Consider the following 16,391-nt stretch of genomic DNA (forward strand, 5'->3'; position numbering starts at 1 on the left):
GCCCTGAGCCTGCAAGCAGGACATGTTGCAGCAGGATGCAGCCAGGCTCCGGGATCGGAAGGGGCAACACTCCCCCAGCCAGGGGCTGGGCAGTGGGCTCAGCTCACACGCATGGGGCAGCATGTGGCTCCTGGCCACCAGCTTGGACCTGGAACCCGTTTGCTTTGTGGAGAGCATGTACTTCCTGGCCAGACAACTCCCAGCCAGCCGACTAGCTTCCTGACCAGGACCTGGGTCCCTGTCTGAGTGGCCCAGCCTTTGGAGCCCAACAAAGACCGTGTTGAGCTGAGTGAAGACCACTGAGAGTGCAGAGGCCACGTGTGGGGAGGATGGGGGATGGGAGCCAGGCTGGAAGGGCACAGCACCACCCACCAGAACAGTGGGACTTCCTTACCTACAACGGCCTCCTAGTCCCCAGTTTGGAGCTCATTAGGAATTCTTTGCACACAACGCAAGCCTTGAATAATGAATCAAACCGTCTTGGTGTGATTGATTTTTTTAAATGATCCATTTGCATACTGTGATTAATCAGGCTGCTGGCCTGCATCCTCTGCCCTCCCCAGGGGCCTGGGGAAACACACGGCCAGTCCAGCAGCCCCTCCAGGTCTGAACTGGGTAGACAGATGGGGAAATGCAGGGCCCCCAGTGGAGATTTGGAGAGTGAGGGGCGGGCAGCACCGCCATGGCTTTGGATGTCCTGCCATGAGGAGAGGCCAGGGGCAGCCCCAGGGTGGCGGGTGGCCTCATGACCCCTTTCAGGTCACCCACCCATCGAGGCTGTCTTGCCCCCAGAGCCCCTGCTTCCTTCATGTCCCCAGGCTGACACCAGCCTCCAGATCCGGCCCAGCATAGCCCAGGCACCTGCTGAGAAGGGCTCTGGGCAGCTCAGCCAGGCACAGCTGCACTTTGTGGTTGTCCCTCCCGGGCCTGGGTGGCCTGCAGACATACTCACAGAGGCGTGGCTGACACTGGGCAGCTGTCCCTGAGGACGTGGGATTGTGGGCGAACCTCTGGGATGGGGGAACCAGATGCCCACCTTGCCAGGTGCTGGCAGGCACCTCTGGAGGGCCCTGACCCCAGGTGAGGCGAGAGTCAGGAAGGAGGGCAAGGAGCCCAGCCAGACCCTCGCCTGTGGCCCCGCTCCCCCTCATGCTTGGTGGGGTCATCCAGGAGGGGCACACGTGAGGCACAGCCTCCTGGACTGGGCCACCTTCACAGCAGTGCCGCCCAGCCCTGCCCCAGTCCAGCTCCCCCCGTGGTCCTGGGATGCCCTCTGGATGGAACATGTGGGATGGGGGCAGGTCTGGGCCTGGGCACCAGGCAGGTTTCTACCGATGCACATGGCTGGGGTCCAGAGCAATGGGGTCCTGAGATGGCTAGGGGTGTCTGGGACGACGGGGGCCTGGGAGGACTAGCAGTGGGTTCTGAAGACTGGGGCCTCCAAGCCTGGGCCCTTCGATCTGGAAATCAGATGTCCTGGGAAACAAGCCTCACGCGGGGGACCCAGAAGGCCTGGAGGCACAAAGCCTTGGCCCACCGCTGGCCTCTGCACCATGCTCCCCACAGCTTGTCCACAAGGGTGGCCACAGTGGGCCTGGGGTCAGCGAGGGTCTGACCCCTCCCACCCCGGCCCTGGCCTTGCTTCCCCCCTGCGAGGGGAGCCCAGGCCCATGTGTCCAGTGGCCCCCATGAACGGTGACGCCAGCCCGGGCTGCTCACGGGTCTCCCAGAGCAGCACGCTGAGGCCTTTGCCGTGAAGCTGCCCAGTGTCCCAGGGGCGACGTGCACCCCGAGCGTGGGACAGGGAGGCAGGGCAGCCCAGGGCCCCACCGGCACGTCAGATGCCTGGCCAGCCTTTCTGGAGGGGTGAGTGCGGAGGCCCTCAGGGCTCCGGGGGGCCCTCAGCTCTGAGGGGTCTCCGTGACCCCAGGCTGCCGGCGGCTGCGCCGGCACCCGTGCAGAAGAGGCCCAGGGCAGTGGTGGGACAGGGGACCTTTCTGGGTGCCGTGCATCCGGGGCTCAGGGAGGAGCCGCGGGACCCTCCCTGCAGTGACGTCAGGACACGGCCACACGCACCGACGCCGCAGAGCCGGCCGAGAGGACCTTCCCTCCACTGAGCGCGGCGGTGAGGCCGCATCACACCTGAGGGGCTCCGAGGTAGTGGCGCGGGCCTCGCGACGCCCGGCACTGTACTCCGGGGGCAGCTGCAGGGGCTGCCCACGGCACGGGGCTCATTTCCTCTGCCAGCCCGCTCCCAGTGACGCACCTCTCAGGGGAGCCCTCTGCAGCGTCCTCCCCACCCCCGGGGTTCACGGAGCCAAAGTGACATTTCTCCAGGGGGCCCTACTGAGGAGAAATAGCAGCTGGGAGGCTGGTCCGGAGAGGAGCGGGGACCCCGGGGACCCCGCCCGGGACCCCGCCCCGCCTCGCCTGGAACACCCCGCGCCGGGACCCCGCCCCACCCAGGCACCGCCCCCGCCGGGACCCCGCCCCACCTGGACACTCCCCAAGCTGGGACTCCGCCCCACCCAGGCACCGCCCCCGCAGGGGCCCCGCCCCACCCAGGCCTTGCCCACGCCCGGACCCCGCCCCGCCTGGACACTCCCCACACCGGGACCCCGCCCCACCCAGGCCACGCCCCCGCCTGGACCCCGCCCCACCTGGACACTCCCCACACCGGAACCCGCCCCACTTAGGCCCCACCCCCTCAGGGGCCCCGCCCCACCTGGACACTCCCCACGCTGGGACTCCGCCCCACCCAGGCCCCGCCCCCGCCGGGACCCCGCCCCACCCAGGCCCCGCCCCCGCAGGGGCCCCGCCCCACCCAGGCCTTGCCCACACCGGGACCCCGCCCCACCCAGGCACCGCCCCCACCTTGACACTCCCAACACCGGGACTCTGCCCCACGCAGGCCACGCCCCCGCCTGGACAGGCCCCTGCGCATGTTTGAGGAGGGCTCAGGCTCCTGGGCAGTCAGTGGTCCACGTGTGTTTGCATGGTCGCCACAGGTGGTGTCGGGCCACAGGGCTATGGCCCTGTGAGCCCAGAAGGGGTCCTAGAGAGGCCACCAGGCTGCCTGGCTGTGCTAGGCAAGTCTGTGCCCAGCACAGACAGGCTGAGCCCAAGCCCAGTGGGGAGAAATGGTTAGCATCCCTTCTTCGCTGAGTGCCTCTTGGATGCAGGAGTCTCTGGTGAGGGAGTGAAGAGAGAAGATGGGGTGTGTGGTAGGGGCGGGGTGGGCAGGGACTGGGGCCATGGCTGGAGAACCAGAGGGGTCTCTGAGGTCCGGGAGCTACACATGCTTGGGGGGCCCAGACCGACGTTCCTGGGAATGTGGCTGCTGGAGAATGCCTGGCCCCTCTGCCAGGCCCCTCTCCCACAGGGCCTCAGGGCAGCAGGGCCCCTGCCCCGGGCAGTCAGGCTCTCTCCTGGGTCCAGCCTGAGTAGGGTGGATGCCCAAGGAAGCAGGGGCCCAGCACGTGCCTACCACCCCCCCCCCCATAGCAGTTCTGTGCCTCTGGGGCGCAGAGTTCACTTTCTCCCCCTGCAGAAATTCTTCCCCAGGGTCTCTGGCTCTTCCGATGAGAAGGACATTTTGACCTGAGATGTTCTAAAATTTACTTGTGAGACCCATTACAGAGCCACAAGATCTCGGGCACAGGGTCGTGGCCATCTCCCCAGCCAGCCAGAGCGTGGACGCCTGACTGAGACTGGGGGGTGGGGTGGGCGGCTCTGCCCCTGCCCAGCACCAGCCTAGGCACCTTCATGCCACTGTCTCGATGCTGATCTGAAACACCCGTTCCACAAGCAACTCACCGAGGGGCCTGTGGCTGGAACTTCCTTCCCTTTTGTGACCAACCTGATCTGGGAGCTGAGCGTCCGCTCCAACCACATCCCAGGCAAGGCCTTGCCACAGGCGTCTTTGCCGTGCTCTGCCCTGTGTTCCGCGGGGTGGAGTGTGACCTTGTCACGGGCCAGGCATGCGGCCTTGGGGTCAGGTAAGGGTTCAGACATCCTCCGGCCTCTCTCCCTGAGTGGTCAGAAGTGAGTCCATGAACTTGTAAGGCCCAACGCCGGCCCTGATGCCTGGCCACTGCGATGCGGGCAGCCGCTGTGGCACCGCCTCCTGGCCCTGCTGCCCACTGGTTCCCTGGCCACCTCTTCTCTGTCCTCCCAGACATGGCTGCAGTCCCATGTCCCCTGGTCACAGTCTTCCCAGGGCCAAGCTCAGGATCCACTCTCCCTGTTAGCAGAAACCTCGCCCATCACACTTGCCCTCCACGGCCCGAGGACCACAGGGGCAGTTGGCTAAGGGAGCGCTCCGTGTGAAAGGTAAGGGGAAAGACAGCAACCAGGGAGGCAGGCTGTCAGCCATTCTAAGTGGTAGGGGTTTTTCTGAAAAGACCTGTACCCGGTGAGCCCACCTTCACCTGTGTGGGTGCTGGCCCCCAGCTGCGGCTCACGGTGCTCCCGTGTTGTGCCCCCGACTCCCTGAAGCTCCCTTCATGACCCGTGTTGCCTGGGTCTGCCAGCCATGCAGTTCACTTGAGCAGTTACCTTGAGGAGTAAAACCAAACTCCAAGGACACTGTGCCTGAAGCCAGCGGGCCGCAGCTTTGCTCTGCACCAGGAGGGTTCCAAAGGCAAGTCCTCCAGGGTCCCCACCCCTTCCTCAGCCTGCCCCAAGACGAGGGTCCTGTCCTTGGGCAGGAGAGATTTTCTCTCTAACTAGGAGAGCAGTGGGTGAGTCTCTCAGCTGGGCCTTGTGCATGCAGCAGGCAGCCTGTCCGGCGGGGTTGGGTCCCTTGGGATCACAGCCACGTCCCAGACCCCTGCCTCTCCTGTGCATCTGGCACAACGGGCTAGGGGCAGTGGCCTCCATGCCGAGGAGTGGACAGACTGGTCGAGGTCGGGCAGGGGCTCAGCCAGACTGGGGCAACGTCCTGGCTCCAGTGACCACCACTAGTTAATGTCGTCAGGCTCTTAAAGAGCAAAAAGGTCTGGAACCTTCCTTGTGCTGGCAAAAGTTGGCATTTTATGAGAAAACTGAATGAGCAGGAGGCTGCTTACAGGGCCAGGGAGCCAGTCCAGTCCCAGGGGCCCCCACGGGGTTGCTGTGGCTGAGCCTGTCTGTTCAAGTGGTCTCCGGCCAGAGGCCCAGTCCAGCCATCTAGGCAGGCTTCCTAATATCAGGGTGCCTGGCAGGCAGGGTGGCCTCCCCGTATCTGTGCTTGCACAGTGCTGGATGGGCATGTGTGGACCCAGATGCATCTGGGCACAGCACCACAGCCCTTCAGCCTGCGCAACCTGGCAGCCCAGAGTGTGGCCCTCTGGGCCCATGGTCCTGGACTCTGGTGCAAGGAAACCTCCTTCACTAGATTCCCACTCGCCAAGGCCTCTTGCCCACAGGGACGCCTGCGGAACAGTGGTGAGCAGTTAATTGAATCTGCTAGTTAAATGTGCACTAATTAAATTTGCTGTTGATGCAAAGACAAGGCTGACGAGCTCCCTCGTGCATCAGCGAAGAAGCTGCTGCTCTGGAGGGGCCTGCGTGTGTGCTGCCGGCTCACGCCCCCAGCACGCTGCCTTCTTCCTGCCAGCTGCACGGACTCTTCATGAGCGTGCTCACATCGCACGGACAATTTAGCCTTTTTCTTTTTTGGGTTTGCTGTTTTGATGAGAAGAGAGCATCTGTCTTCAAATGAAATTGATTTCAGCAAGTTAAATCCAAATCAAAGAAGAAAGCTTGAAATTAATTTTTAATCTTCCACTTGTTATTGTTCGGTGCCCAGACTAATGGATCTGCCCCAACACAGCCAAGACCATGTGCTGTGCTGCCCCGAAAACCAGCCAGTGGGAAGGGCCAGGTCGCTGCCTGCCTGAGACCTGCCTCGGGGAGCCAGGTGGGGCTGTGTGGATCGAGGAGCCAGTTTCAGCAGATCCAACCACGTGGCACAAGCACAGAGGTGGTTTTCCCGTTCCAAGGCCCATCCAAGTCTGACCATTCCCCCCAAGGTGCTACCCCCAAGGTGCTCCCCCCAGGTGTCCCCTCCTGGTGTCCCCTCCAGGTGTCCCCCAAGTGTCCCCTCCTGCTGTCCACTCCAGGTGTCCCCCAGGTGTCCCCTCCTGGTGTCCCCTCCTGGTGTCCACTCCAGATGTCTCCCCAGGTGTCCTCCCAGGTGTTTCTGCAGGTGTCCCCCCAGGTGTCCCTCCCCAGGTGTCTCCCCAGGTGTTCCCCAGGAGCACAGTACCCATTTGTACTTGCCTGATATATGTTTTTCCCCCAGGTTCCACCTGGCTTCAGCCCTCAGGGTCTCAGCAGCTGGTCTGGGCAGTGCATTCCTACGGCCCGTGAGGACCGAGGCCAGACACTCCCACCCCCCAAAACCTGGGGTGGGGACTTGACCCGCAAGGACCTGACAACAGAAAGGAAGGTTCGCATCGCCCCAATGGACGCCTGCAGCCAGCGGCCAGCACAAAGAATGAGTCCGATCCCAGCAGGGGTCAGCCTCCCATGGGCACGTGCCCTCTGGGCAGCCCTCGGCCCCCTGACCCGGTCATGGACGCTCAACACAAGTGGCTGCACAGTGTAAGTGGGAAGCACCCTCTTCCTGCCTCCATCTGCACAGGCCTGCGGTGTGACTTGCAGACTGAGGTTGGCGGCTGGAGTTCCATGTAAATCCGGTCTGAGGCCCTGAGGAGCTGAGGTCTTGTAAGGACGGTGCCCATGCAGCGGGCCTGCGGTCGCTCCCAGCCCTGCTTGCGCTTAGCCTGGGGCGAGGCTGGTGGGGCTTCCCGCCCTTGGAGGACCTCCGCCGCGGCCTCACCCAGCCAGCTCTGCACTGGGGACGCCTCGCTGAGCCAGCACTACAGGCCGAGGCACCCACGGCAGGGTCCTCACAGGTCACAGGTTGCTTCCCAAATGCTTTGACGGGTGAGGCTGTACTTGGGCTGTCTCCAGCCCCAGCACAGATTTTTTCCAGTTGTATTGAGAATAGTTGACCTCCGTCGTGTAAGCTCAGGGTGTGCAACCTGAAGGTTTGAAACATGCTGTGAAGGGTGTGCCACACGCGTCCCCCACTGACACAACGACTGAAACAGCCATCTCGTGGCGAGAGCTCGGGACCTGCTCCCTAACCTGGTGCCTGGTTTGCACCCATTCCCTCTACTTGCGCTTTGCAAGAGGGGCTGGCATGTCTGCCCAGGCCTTCGGTGCCGCCTGCCGGGCCACCCACCACTTAGGGGCCACAGTCGCAGGGCCGCACACGGCAGCTGCGCCCCTCGTTGTTTCCAGCCCTCTGCTGGGAGCAGCTCCTCTCCAGCCTCTGGGCCCTTCTGCACCCCCTTCCAGGCGGACTGATTCCCCAGGCCCCTGCCTGGCTCTGCAGACCAGCGCCCACCCCTTCTGGAACTCACTGCTGCTCCCCCATCCAGAGGGGCACAGCCATGGGTCCCACCTGGCCTGGGTGAGATGGTCTGCCCTGTGACACGGGCCACCATTGCTGTGACGGGCCCCCGGGGGCTCAGGGCCTCAGTGGGAGCTGGTGCGGGCAGGTGGGGGACCCTGTCAGGAAGTCCCCTCCCACAGTCACCCAACTCCTGGCTGTGGGGTGCTGGTACCAAAGGAGGCCCGAGCTTCAGGCTGGGGGGAGCCTGGCTTCAGGGACACCAGCCAGGAGGAGGCCCTGCCACCCCCAGCCCAGGCCAGCCCCTCTAAGCCCTGAAGGCACTTGTGGGGCACAGGGGAGCCCCCACTGGAACTGCAAGTGGGGCTGCCAGGGTCCCACAGCCACCATCCCGCCTCCAAGGCCAGGCCAGGGCTCAGGGGTGGTGGGGAAGGGAGTGTCTGTGAGGGCTTCAGGAAGCTGTGTCTCAGCCCTGGGCCTGGGTGCAAAGCCCACACTTGCCCCCCGCCAGCTGGAAGCCCGGCAGTCACAGTATGGACGTGAGGCTGCATGTGTGCCCGGTGTGGGGAGGGCTCAAATGACAGGTCCGCCCCCCAGTGCTCCGTGTCTGTGGACGAAATGCCCTAGCTTAGGCTGCATGTCTGTGGCCGCGGTGCAGAGCGGCTGGGCTCTGTCTGGAGCTTGCTTGCTTATCGGGGTACACAGAGCGTGGTTCCCAGTGTGCTCCCTGGCTTCTCACTGGGAGACACATGCCCCGCGCTCTGTTCGAACATGCCTGCCTGGTAGGCACAGTAGAGGGACAGGCTGGCACCTCCTAGGGAGGTTGCAGGCAGACGGGTGGGCAGCCGCCTCCGACACGGCCTGCTCTCTGCTGAGCCAGAGTTCCCTGCATCTTCCCTGAAAGGCAGGCCATCATTGTCCTGGTAAGAAATTGCGAGCATCAGAGTATGTGCTGAATTACAGCAAGATTACGCCAGGCTGACCAGAAATCACTGTCTCCGTCACTGTTCCCAGCAAAGCTGCCGAGAACCCACTCAGACCTGGGGAGAATTCTGCGCTGTGGGACACATGCTTCCAACTGACCCAGGCCTCCCGGGCGGCCTCACGCTCCCTGACTGGCCGCCCCCTGCCAGCACCAGAGCATGGGCAACTCCATCTTGGCCACGAGGTCACACGGCAGGATGGTGGCCAGTGGCTTGTGCCCATTGGTTCCAGGGCTAGCACCATGGGGTCTGCCTTGGGCCTGCCCAACCCTGGGGGTGCTGGGGACTGAGGGGAGGGCACAGAAGCATCAGGCTTGTGGTGGGGTCCAGGTGGGGCCTGGACGAGGCAGTCATTCCTGGGCGAGTTCTGGGATACGGGCCGTGGCTGGGATTCTGGCCACAGCTGGGATCAGAAAGGCTGTGCTAGGTCCCACTGCCCTGCACCACCTCCTGGGAGCTCAGCACATGGAGCCTGGCACCAGCCAAACAGAGGGCATCCTGCAGTGGGTCTCATGCTGACGGCAGCTGAGCAGATGGAGGGCTGGTGGCCATGTGCACCCTATGCCCAGCAGACTGAGCCTCTTGCTCCTGCCTGGGGCTGTGGCACCCAAGAACCCACAGGGACAGCAGAGTCCTGCACCTCCAAGCTCACAGGCGCCCATCATCCAGCTGCAAGGATGCCATCGGTCCCACCTGCCTGACTGACAGCTCTCGCCCTCCCCTCGCCAGGCCAGGGGCCACGAGTGCCAGTGTCCACTGGTGTGTGGCAGGAGGGAGAAGGAGCTGAGATGGCCCACCTCTCAGGGCATGGCTGCTCCACTCCCGGCCACACAGAGGGCTCGTGTGCTGGCTCTCCTGGGAGTCGGGCACGAGGGTGAGAACATGCCCAGGCCGCTGTGCCATGACTGTCCATGGGCTCTTTGAGGGGAGAAGAGAGGGGAGGCGAGGAGTGAGGACTAGCTGTGGCTGGTCTGACTTTGGCTGTTGGTCAGCTTGGCCAGATTGGTCCTGTCCCACAAGCTCCAAGCTCGAGCTGACCAGTAAGCTCTGTCCCCACTCCAGCCACCTCAGAGCCTGAGAGCAGAGGCTGGCCACATGCAGCGCAGGCCACCAGACCAGCAGGAGCCTGCTCAGAGCTGGCTGGGCACCGTCTCACCGACCCAAGTTGTGTCTCAGAGCCTGGGATCTTACAGTACAAGCCTGGAGCCCAAGGCCTGGGGCAGAAGGGCAGTGCTGAGGACCCGCTGTCCACACGGGCTCATGTCCTGAGCCATGGTCCATAGCTCACCGGCGTCTGCACCTGGGGAGAGGGAGCCAGACGGCATGCTGACGGCAGAGGGGCCGGGGTGATGTATGAGCACACGGGTCCTGTTGGGTCCCAGACGGCAGCTCCCAGAATGTCCTTGCTGAGACTCCCAGTGCAGAGAGCTAATTTAGAAAGAATAAAATAGACAAAATGACCTTGGCAAAAACCTTGTCCAGAATAATTTTCCTTCCCTTCACACGTCACGTGGAGGCTCTGAGGCCCAGGGTGGCGGGAGGGTGCCTGGGGCTGGGATCTCTCCAGGGCAGTTCAGTCCATGCAGCCCAAGGGCACAGCCAGCCCGGAGTGGAGGGGGGCAGCAGCTTCATGTCCCCAGGGCACGGTCACTCGGCCTCAGACAGACCCCCCGACAGCTTGTGTCTGAGTGGCCACACCTCAGACTCCAGGAGGACCTTACGAGGACCCCTGTGTCCAGCAGGCAGATGCATGTGGCAGGAGCCCCCATGGGGTCAGGCCGTCCCCCAAGGGCCAACAAGGAGCCAGCCATGAAGGACAGGCAGTGGTCCACAGAGGCAGGCAAGCGTGAGGTTGGGCCTCCAGGAGGACGGAGCCCGGCTGCCTCCACCAAAAGCCAGTGCCGCCCACACACCCCCACCCCCACCGCAGCGCAGGAGGGAGAAGGCGCTTTACTCAGGGCCACCACATCCTGGCTCCTCGCATCAGGGTTTCCACTGCCCACTCCAGGCCTTCCATGCTGTGACCCTTCCAGCTCAGGTGCCGGCTCCCCCCTCCTCCCAAACACGGTGCAGGGGACTGTGGCGGGCAGCACCTCCCAGCGGGAGGAGGGGCAAGGCCAGTGGGGACCTCACAGGGAAGGGTCCTGACATGCCACATCTGTCCTTGGCGGTGGTGAGTGGCCTGCCGGTGCACCTCTTTTCTCAGGGGCATTCTGGAACCTTCTCTGACCCTCGTGGTGGCGTCTCTGGCTGAGTGGGTCTCTGGTCTCTCTGGACCTCTGGCCTAGGCTTTCTGGTGTGGACACTTCCTCCTGGTCATGGCTTGGCCCCACTGTTTCTTAGCACTGGGTATGGCATGCCCAGATGTGCACATGATGTGGGTGCGCCCACCTCACCACCCTGAGCTGCCCACGTGAGGCCGGGTCCTGGTCTGTGGGGAGGGGCAGAGCTGGAGCCGGTGAGACAGTGGGAGCTGCCAGCCTGCAGTGCCTCTCCTGGGGGTGTCACCCAGGGGGCCGCATGCCCCGTGCTGGCTGCACTTCACACACAGGCCGCTGGGCCCTTTGGGACCGCGTGGCGCCTAGAGACCTGGTTTGGTCTGTGTCACCTGCATACACGGCCACAGACAAGAACTGGGCAGGAATCCTCCTCTGGCCCAGGTTTGTACATTTCCCTTGAGAAGACCTGGCCCGGCCCCAAGGACACCTCTGGGACCAAGCAGGGGGCCACATGTGACACAGAAAGGAAGGCACCACCACAAGCCTCTGGCCACAGCGGCCAGTCCCACATCCTTGGTCCACGGGCTGGGGTCTGTGGGTAGGCTCTGGGGATTCCCGATGCAGAGGCGGGCTCCACGCCCCTTGGGAAGCACAGCCCCCAACACAGAAGACACTGACCCCCACAGGCCCGCCCATGGCCTCTGGGACTGTCTAAATTGCTGGCGCTTTATAGACAGTGTTGGAGGGCCACGTCTACCTCCGCCTTCTTTTGAAGATCGCCTTGGAAACAAGGGGAGTCCCGCCTCCCATCCCATTGACCACGTCAGGACCTGGGTGCAGTGGGCAGTGGGTGTGGCAGAGAAGAAACCGTGGTGGGAGAGCCTCCCCTGGGCTGGCAGGTCAGGGTCTGAAGGCCCAAAGCTGACCGCCTGCCTGTGAGAGGCGGCCCACAGCCTCCTGGGAACCACCGCCCGGCCCCGCAGGCGTGGGAAGCAGACTCACGCCCTCTGGGTTCGGAGCTTTCCTTGTGGGAAGGGTTTGTTTACAGATTTAAGTTCAGTAAGCTTATGGGGCACTATGTGTTCTACCTCTTTTGAGTAAGTCATGTCTTCCAAAGTATTGATGGTCCACAGTAAGCCCCCTTCATTTCTGATATTTGTAATTAGTGTTTTTTCTTTTTCTTGATTCATCTGCTAGAGACTTGCACATTTTACAAATCTTTCCAAGAAATAATTTTTGGCTTTACTAATTTTCTGTCTTGCATTTCCACTGTGTCTGCTTTTATATTTACTATTTCCTGAATTTTATTGCCTTTGGTTTTGATTTGCTATTTTTCTATTTTCATTAGACAGAAGATTAGATTATTGGATTTTCAACCTTGTTTCTTTCTAATAGGTGCATTTCAAGATATACATGTCATCTGAGCACTAGCTTCATTCCCCAAATTTTACATTATTTTGTTGTTGTTTAATTCAATGTATTTCTAGTTTTCATTTTTAACCTCTTTGACCCACGGGCTCTTTCAAAGTGTGTTGCTGAATTTCCAAGCATGGGGCAATTTCCTCATTGCCTTTCTCTGTTGGTCTCTGTTTTAATTGCACTGTGCTCAGCACTACTACAGACTTGAGCTTGGTGGGACTGGCTTCTGCTGCCACACATTCTCTATTTTGGCAAATGTGCAGGGTTCCATCAGGGCAACTGGGTGCATCAGGGCATTCACAGGTGTCTAGGTTCTCACTGGCTTCCTTTGCTCTGCCCTATACCTGCCCCACTTTCCTTCCCATCCCTGTATCCCTCCAAACCTGTAGCCGACTAGTCAGCCTCACGGCTCCCCTTCCCTGGCCCTCATCACCCCCAACTGCAGCTCTCTGTGTGCTTGTTAGATCCACAGGGAGTGAGGGGTCTTAAAGAGAGATGGGTGGGCAGGGGGTGGGCAGGTGGATGCATGGATGGATGAATGGGTACATGGATGAACAGATGGGTGGATGGGTGGATGGATGGATGGGTGAATGGATGGCTGGGTGAAGGGATGGATGGGTGAGTGGATGGATAGACAGAGGATGGATGGATGGGTGGATGGACGGATGGACCGATGGATGGGTGGAGGGGTGGATGGACAGATGGACAGATGGATGAATGGATGGATGGATGGATAGACAGTGGATGGGTGGAAGGATGGATAAACGGATGGATGGATGGATGGATGGAATGACACACGGATGGATAGGTGAATGGATGGATGGACAGATGGACAGGGGTATGGATGACAGAAGGGTTGATAGATGGATGGATGGAGGGGTGGAGGGGTGGATGGACAGGTGCATAACTGAATGGATGGCAGGGATGGACAAGAGAGAAGAAAGATGAAATAGCTGACTAGAGGGTGTACAGGTACCAGATGGCCAGGAATCAGGGATGCTTTCACCTTTCAAAGAAAGGAGGGTCCTCTCCAAGGAACAGCATTTTAACACTAACAATCTATTTCCTCCTGGAGTTCATTACAACTCTGTGTATACTGATACATGTGGATGAGATATTTATTGATACACTTCATAAGGAAATTATCCAGTGAAACTTCAAACTTGGGTGAACCGTTAAGCAAAGTCATGTTTCTACCCGCCTAAAGAGAAACAACAGCTCATAAGTAATGATGAATTATAGAAGATAAAATAATATTCTCTCTGCCCTCTTTCTAGATCAGAGACTAAATCTGACTCTCAAAACACAATTTCAAGAGTGGCTGGAGCTCCGAGGCAGCGCCCTGCAGCCCATCACGGTGCTCATTTCACAGAGGCAGCTGAGAAAGGGCTTGGCAGGCTGCACCGCGCAAGACATACCCAAGAACAAGGACCATTTATCAGTAAATTCTTCCAAAAAAAGGCTAAGTGTCATAAATATACAAATTAGTTTAACAAAAACAAACATGTTTGGGAGCTCCTCAGCTACTGTATGAAAATTATTCTGGTTTATGCAAAGAAATTATAGGTTTAGTGCTGTTTCTAAAAACGATCATTATTGAGTATGTATGCAAAAGGTGGCGGCTGAGCAGTTAGTGAATCACTATGATTCGTGTAGGCAGCTGGGGTTGGCCAGGTGTGGGCATGCGTGAGAAACAGACCCGTGCAGACCCACAGACCCAGGACACACGACGTGCATTCTGCACAGCGGGTCAGAGCATGGCGGCCAGACGCCTGTGGGCAGGTGGACAAAAGCATTCCTTCTGGTTTTTGCTTGGGAGTGTGATGGGCGTTCCCTGGACAACACAGGGCTGCGTGGTGAGGCCTTCCCTTTCCCACTGCCCTCCTGCGGAGTGCCCCACATCCCAGCAGTGCTTCTCACCGCGTGGCTGGTGTGCCAGGATTCCACGCCTGGGGGCCCTGGCCCTGCCCAGTCTGTCCGTGTCTGTTCTCCAGTGCTGGGAATGGCCATCGGGTGGAAGGAGAGGTGGCCACTGAGTACGTCTGGAAGAGTCCAGAGGGGTGAGAGAGTGTCCAGCACCTCAGTGCATTAGCCAGAAGCTGGAGGAGTTTCCAGAATGTTCTACACTGAGGGGTGGGGCATCCTAGTCTGGCCAAGTGTCTGAGGCAATAGCTGGACCGTGGCAGCTGGGAAGGGCTGGGGGCAGCCCCATTAGTTCCCTGGGGACCGTGACCCCGGAACAGGGCCTGGCCTCTGAGCCGGCTCAGCTCATGAAGAAGGGTCAGCCACAGGTGACTCCCGGGGCCAGCAGGCCTTGCTGCGGACAGCTGGGGGGGCACCCAGGAACAAGACGGGCCCGGGCCACAGGGAGCTTTCTCTTCTCTGAGGCGCTGGAAGCACGTAGCATTTTCACGGGGTCATTCACCCCACAGGGATCACCAAAGTCTGCAGACGGGGAGGAGGGGCTCTGCTGAGACGCCACCGTGGGTGAGCAGTGCCGTCCAGTGAGCCCTCAACTGGGCTGTCAGGCCCAGTGTCGGGGGTGTGGGGCGGGGCTGGTAGGAGCTGGACGCAGAGGCGCCTCGTCAGCAGGTGGGAGGCCCGCTGCCAGGCTGAACCCACAGGCCTCCATGGGCTCTGGGGCATTCTTCCCTGATGGATGTGGGCAGCATGGGGCACAGGGGTGTGGACTGAGGAGGGAAGGGGTCCAGCGACCATTTGCCAGAGGGCACTGGGCTGCAGGGACTGCCTCCTGGGCCCCAGGTGGGGAGCAGCCCCATTCCACCCCATCTGAGGTGTTCAGCTCCTGCTGACCTGGGAGCAGCCCAGCAGGGCTTCACCCGTCACCTTAGGGGGGCTGCCAGGTGCTGGCTTGTTAGGCCTCAGAGGACGGGTGTGCTGTCAGGGGTCCCACCCACCCCGACCCTGGGAAATGCAGGTAGCCTCAGCATGGGGATCGTAGGTCCCCACCACAGGGACCTCCTGGCCCTCCAGACCACGCCCTGATGGGCAGTGCCCAGCGAGGTCAGGCGCACAGAGAAGCCTCTTCCTCCTGGCATGTGAGAGCTAAACCTCAGCCCAAGGCCCTGTCTCCATGCCCCATCCCCAGTCCCCATCCCACATCCCCGTTTCCCCATGTTCCCATCCCCATGTCCTCATCCCCACACCCCCACCCCCAGTCCCAGTCCCCATCCCACATCCCTATGCCTCACCCCTGGGACCCAAACCCACCCCTCCATCCAGCTGGCCACCAGCCTCACTCGCTCTCCAGGCAGCAGCCTCGACTGTCGCTCTTGGACTGAGTCGCTGGCCACTTCCTGTTGGCCCTGAGGGTATCGCTTCCTGCTGACCTTTGCGTGTCCAGCAAGTGGCCTGAGCCGCTCTGCTATGTCAGCATTTACATGAGTGGACCAGACGGACCCCTTAGCAGACACACCAGGTCGCCTGCTCCCTGCCCTGTCCTGGCAGTCTCTCCATGCTCCATGGGCTCCTATCTATCCTTCAAGGTGTGGCTCAAAGGCTGCCTCCTCCAGAAAGCCCTGCCTGCTTGTTCTTCCCCATCAGAATGGATGGCCCTTTGGCCCAGGCTTGCTCCTGTCCCAGCAGACCTTATGCAGCCATTTCCACCTGGTCCCTCTCCCCCAGAGCACTGTACACTCTCCATGAGCAGGGTAGCCCTGACCGGCCTGCATCCCCCAGTGGGACGCGTCACGTCCTGGGTGCCAGGCAGACCTCAGATCCCCCTTGAGGACAGTGCTAGCCCTTGGGGCGATTTTGGAGAATATCTGTCCTCCATTCACTCTGTGCTTTCTGGATACAAGCAGAGACCCTCCCCCCAGAGTCTCGGGGTGGCCCAGCCCTCAACAAAGGGAGGGACTGCCTGGCTGCCAGGATGGAGACGTTGCCATGGAAACCAGAAAGGAGTGCAATCCAGATGTGTGTTCTGGTGCCATCCATCACTGCTAAGCTGACAAATCACACGACTTCCTGTCACCCAGAACGCATGACTTGGTGTCCCCTGGACTGGGGGCCGGGTGGCAGGCTCAGTGGGGGCCTCTAGGGCAGATGGGCCACCCCACAAGGGCAGCAACGCCAGCTCTCCCAGGGCAAATGCGGCCCTTCTCTGAGCCCAGAGTGGCCCTTCTGCTGGGCTCTGGAGGCAGCAGGCAGGCCAGGGTGGCGCTCATGCCCGGTCAGAGCCACCACCGGGTGAGGCTCTCACGTGTGGTCACGGCCCCAGGCTGTGCCAGCCTGACCCTTGGCCTGCGGAACCCCATGTGCTGGCAGGCTGCCCCCCAACCCTCGAGGATGGGTGCGCCTGGGAGAGGTGGCCCAGCAGCCTGCCCCGACCTTTCAGAGGTGACA

Source organism: Manis pentadactyla, chromosome 8, assembly GCF_030020395.1.
Source record: "Manis pentadactyla isolate mManPen7 chromosome 8, mManPen7.hap1, whole genome shotgun sequence".
NCBI lineage: Eukaryota > Metazoa > Chordata > Mammalia > Pholidota > Manidae > Manis > Manis pentadactyla.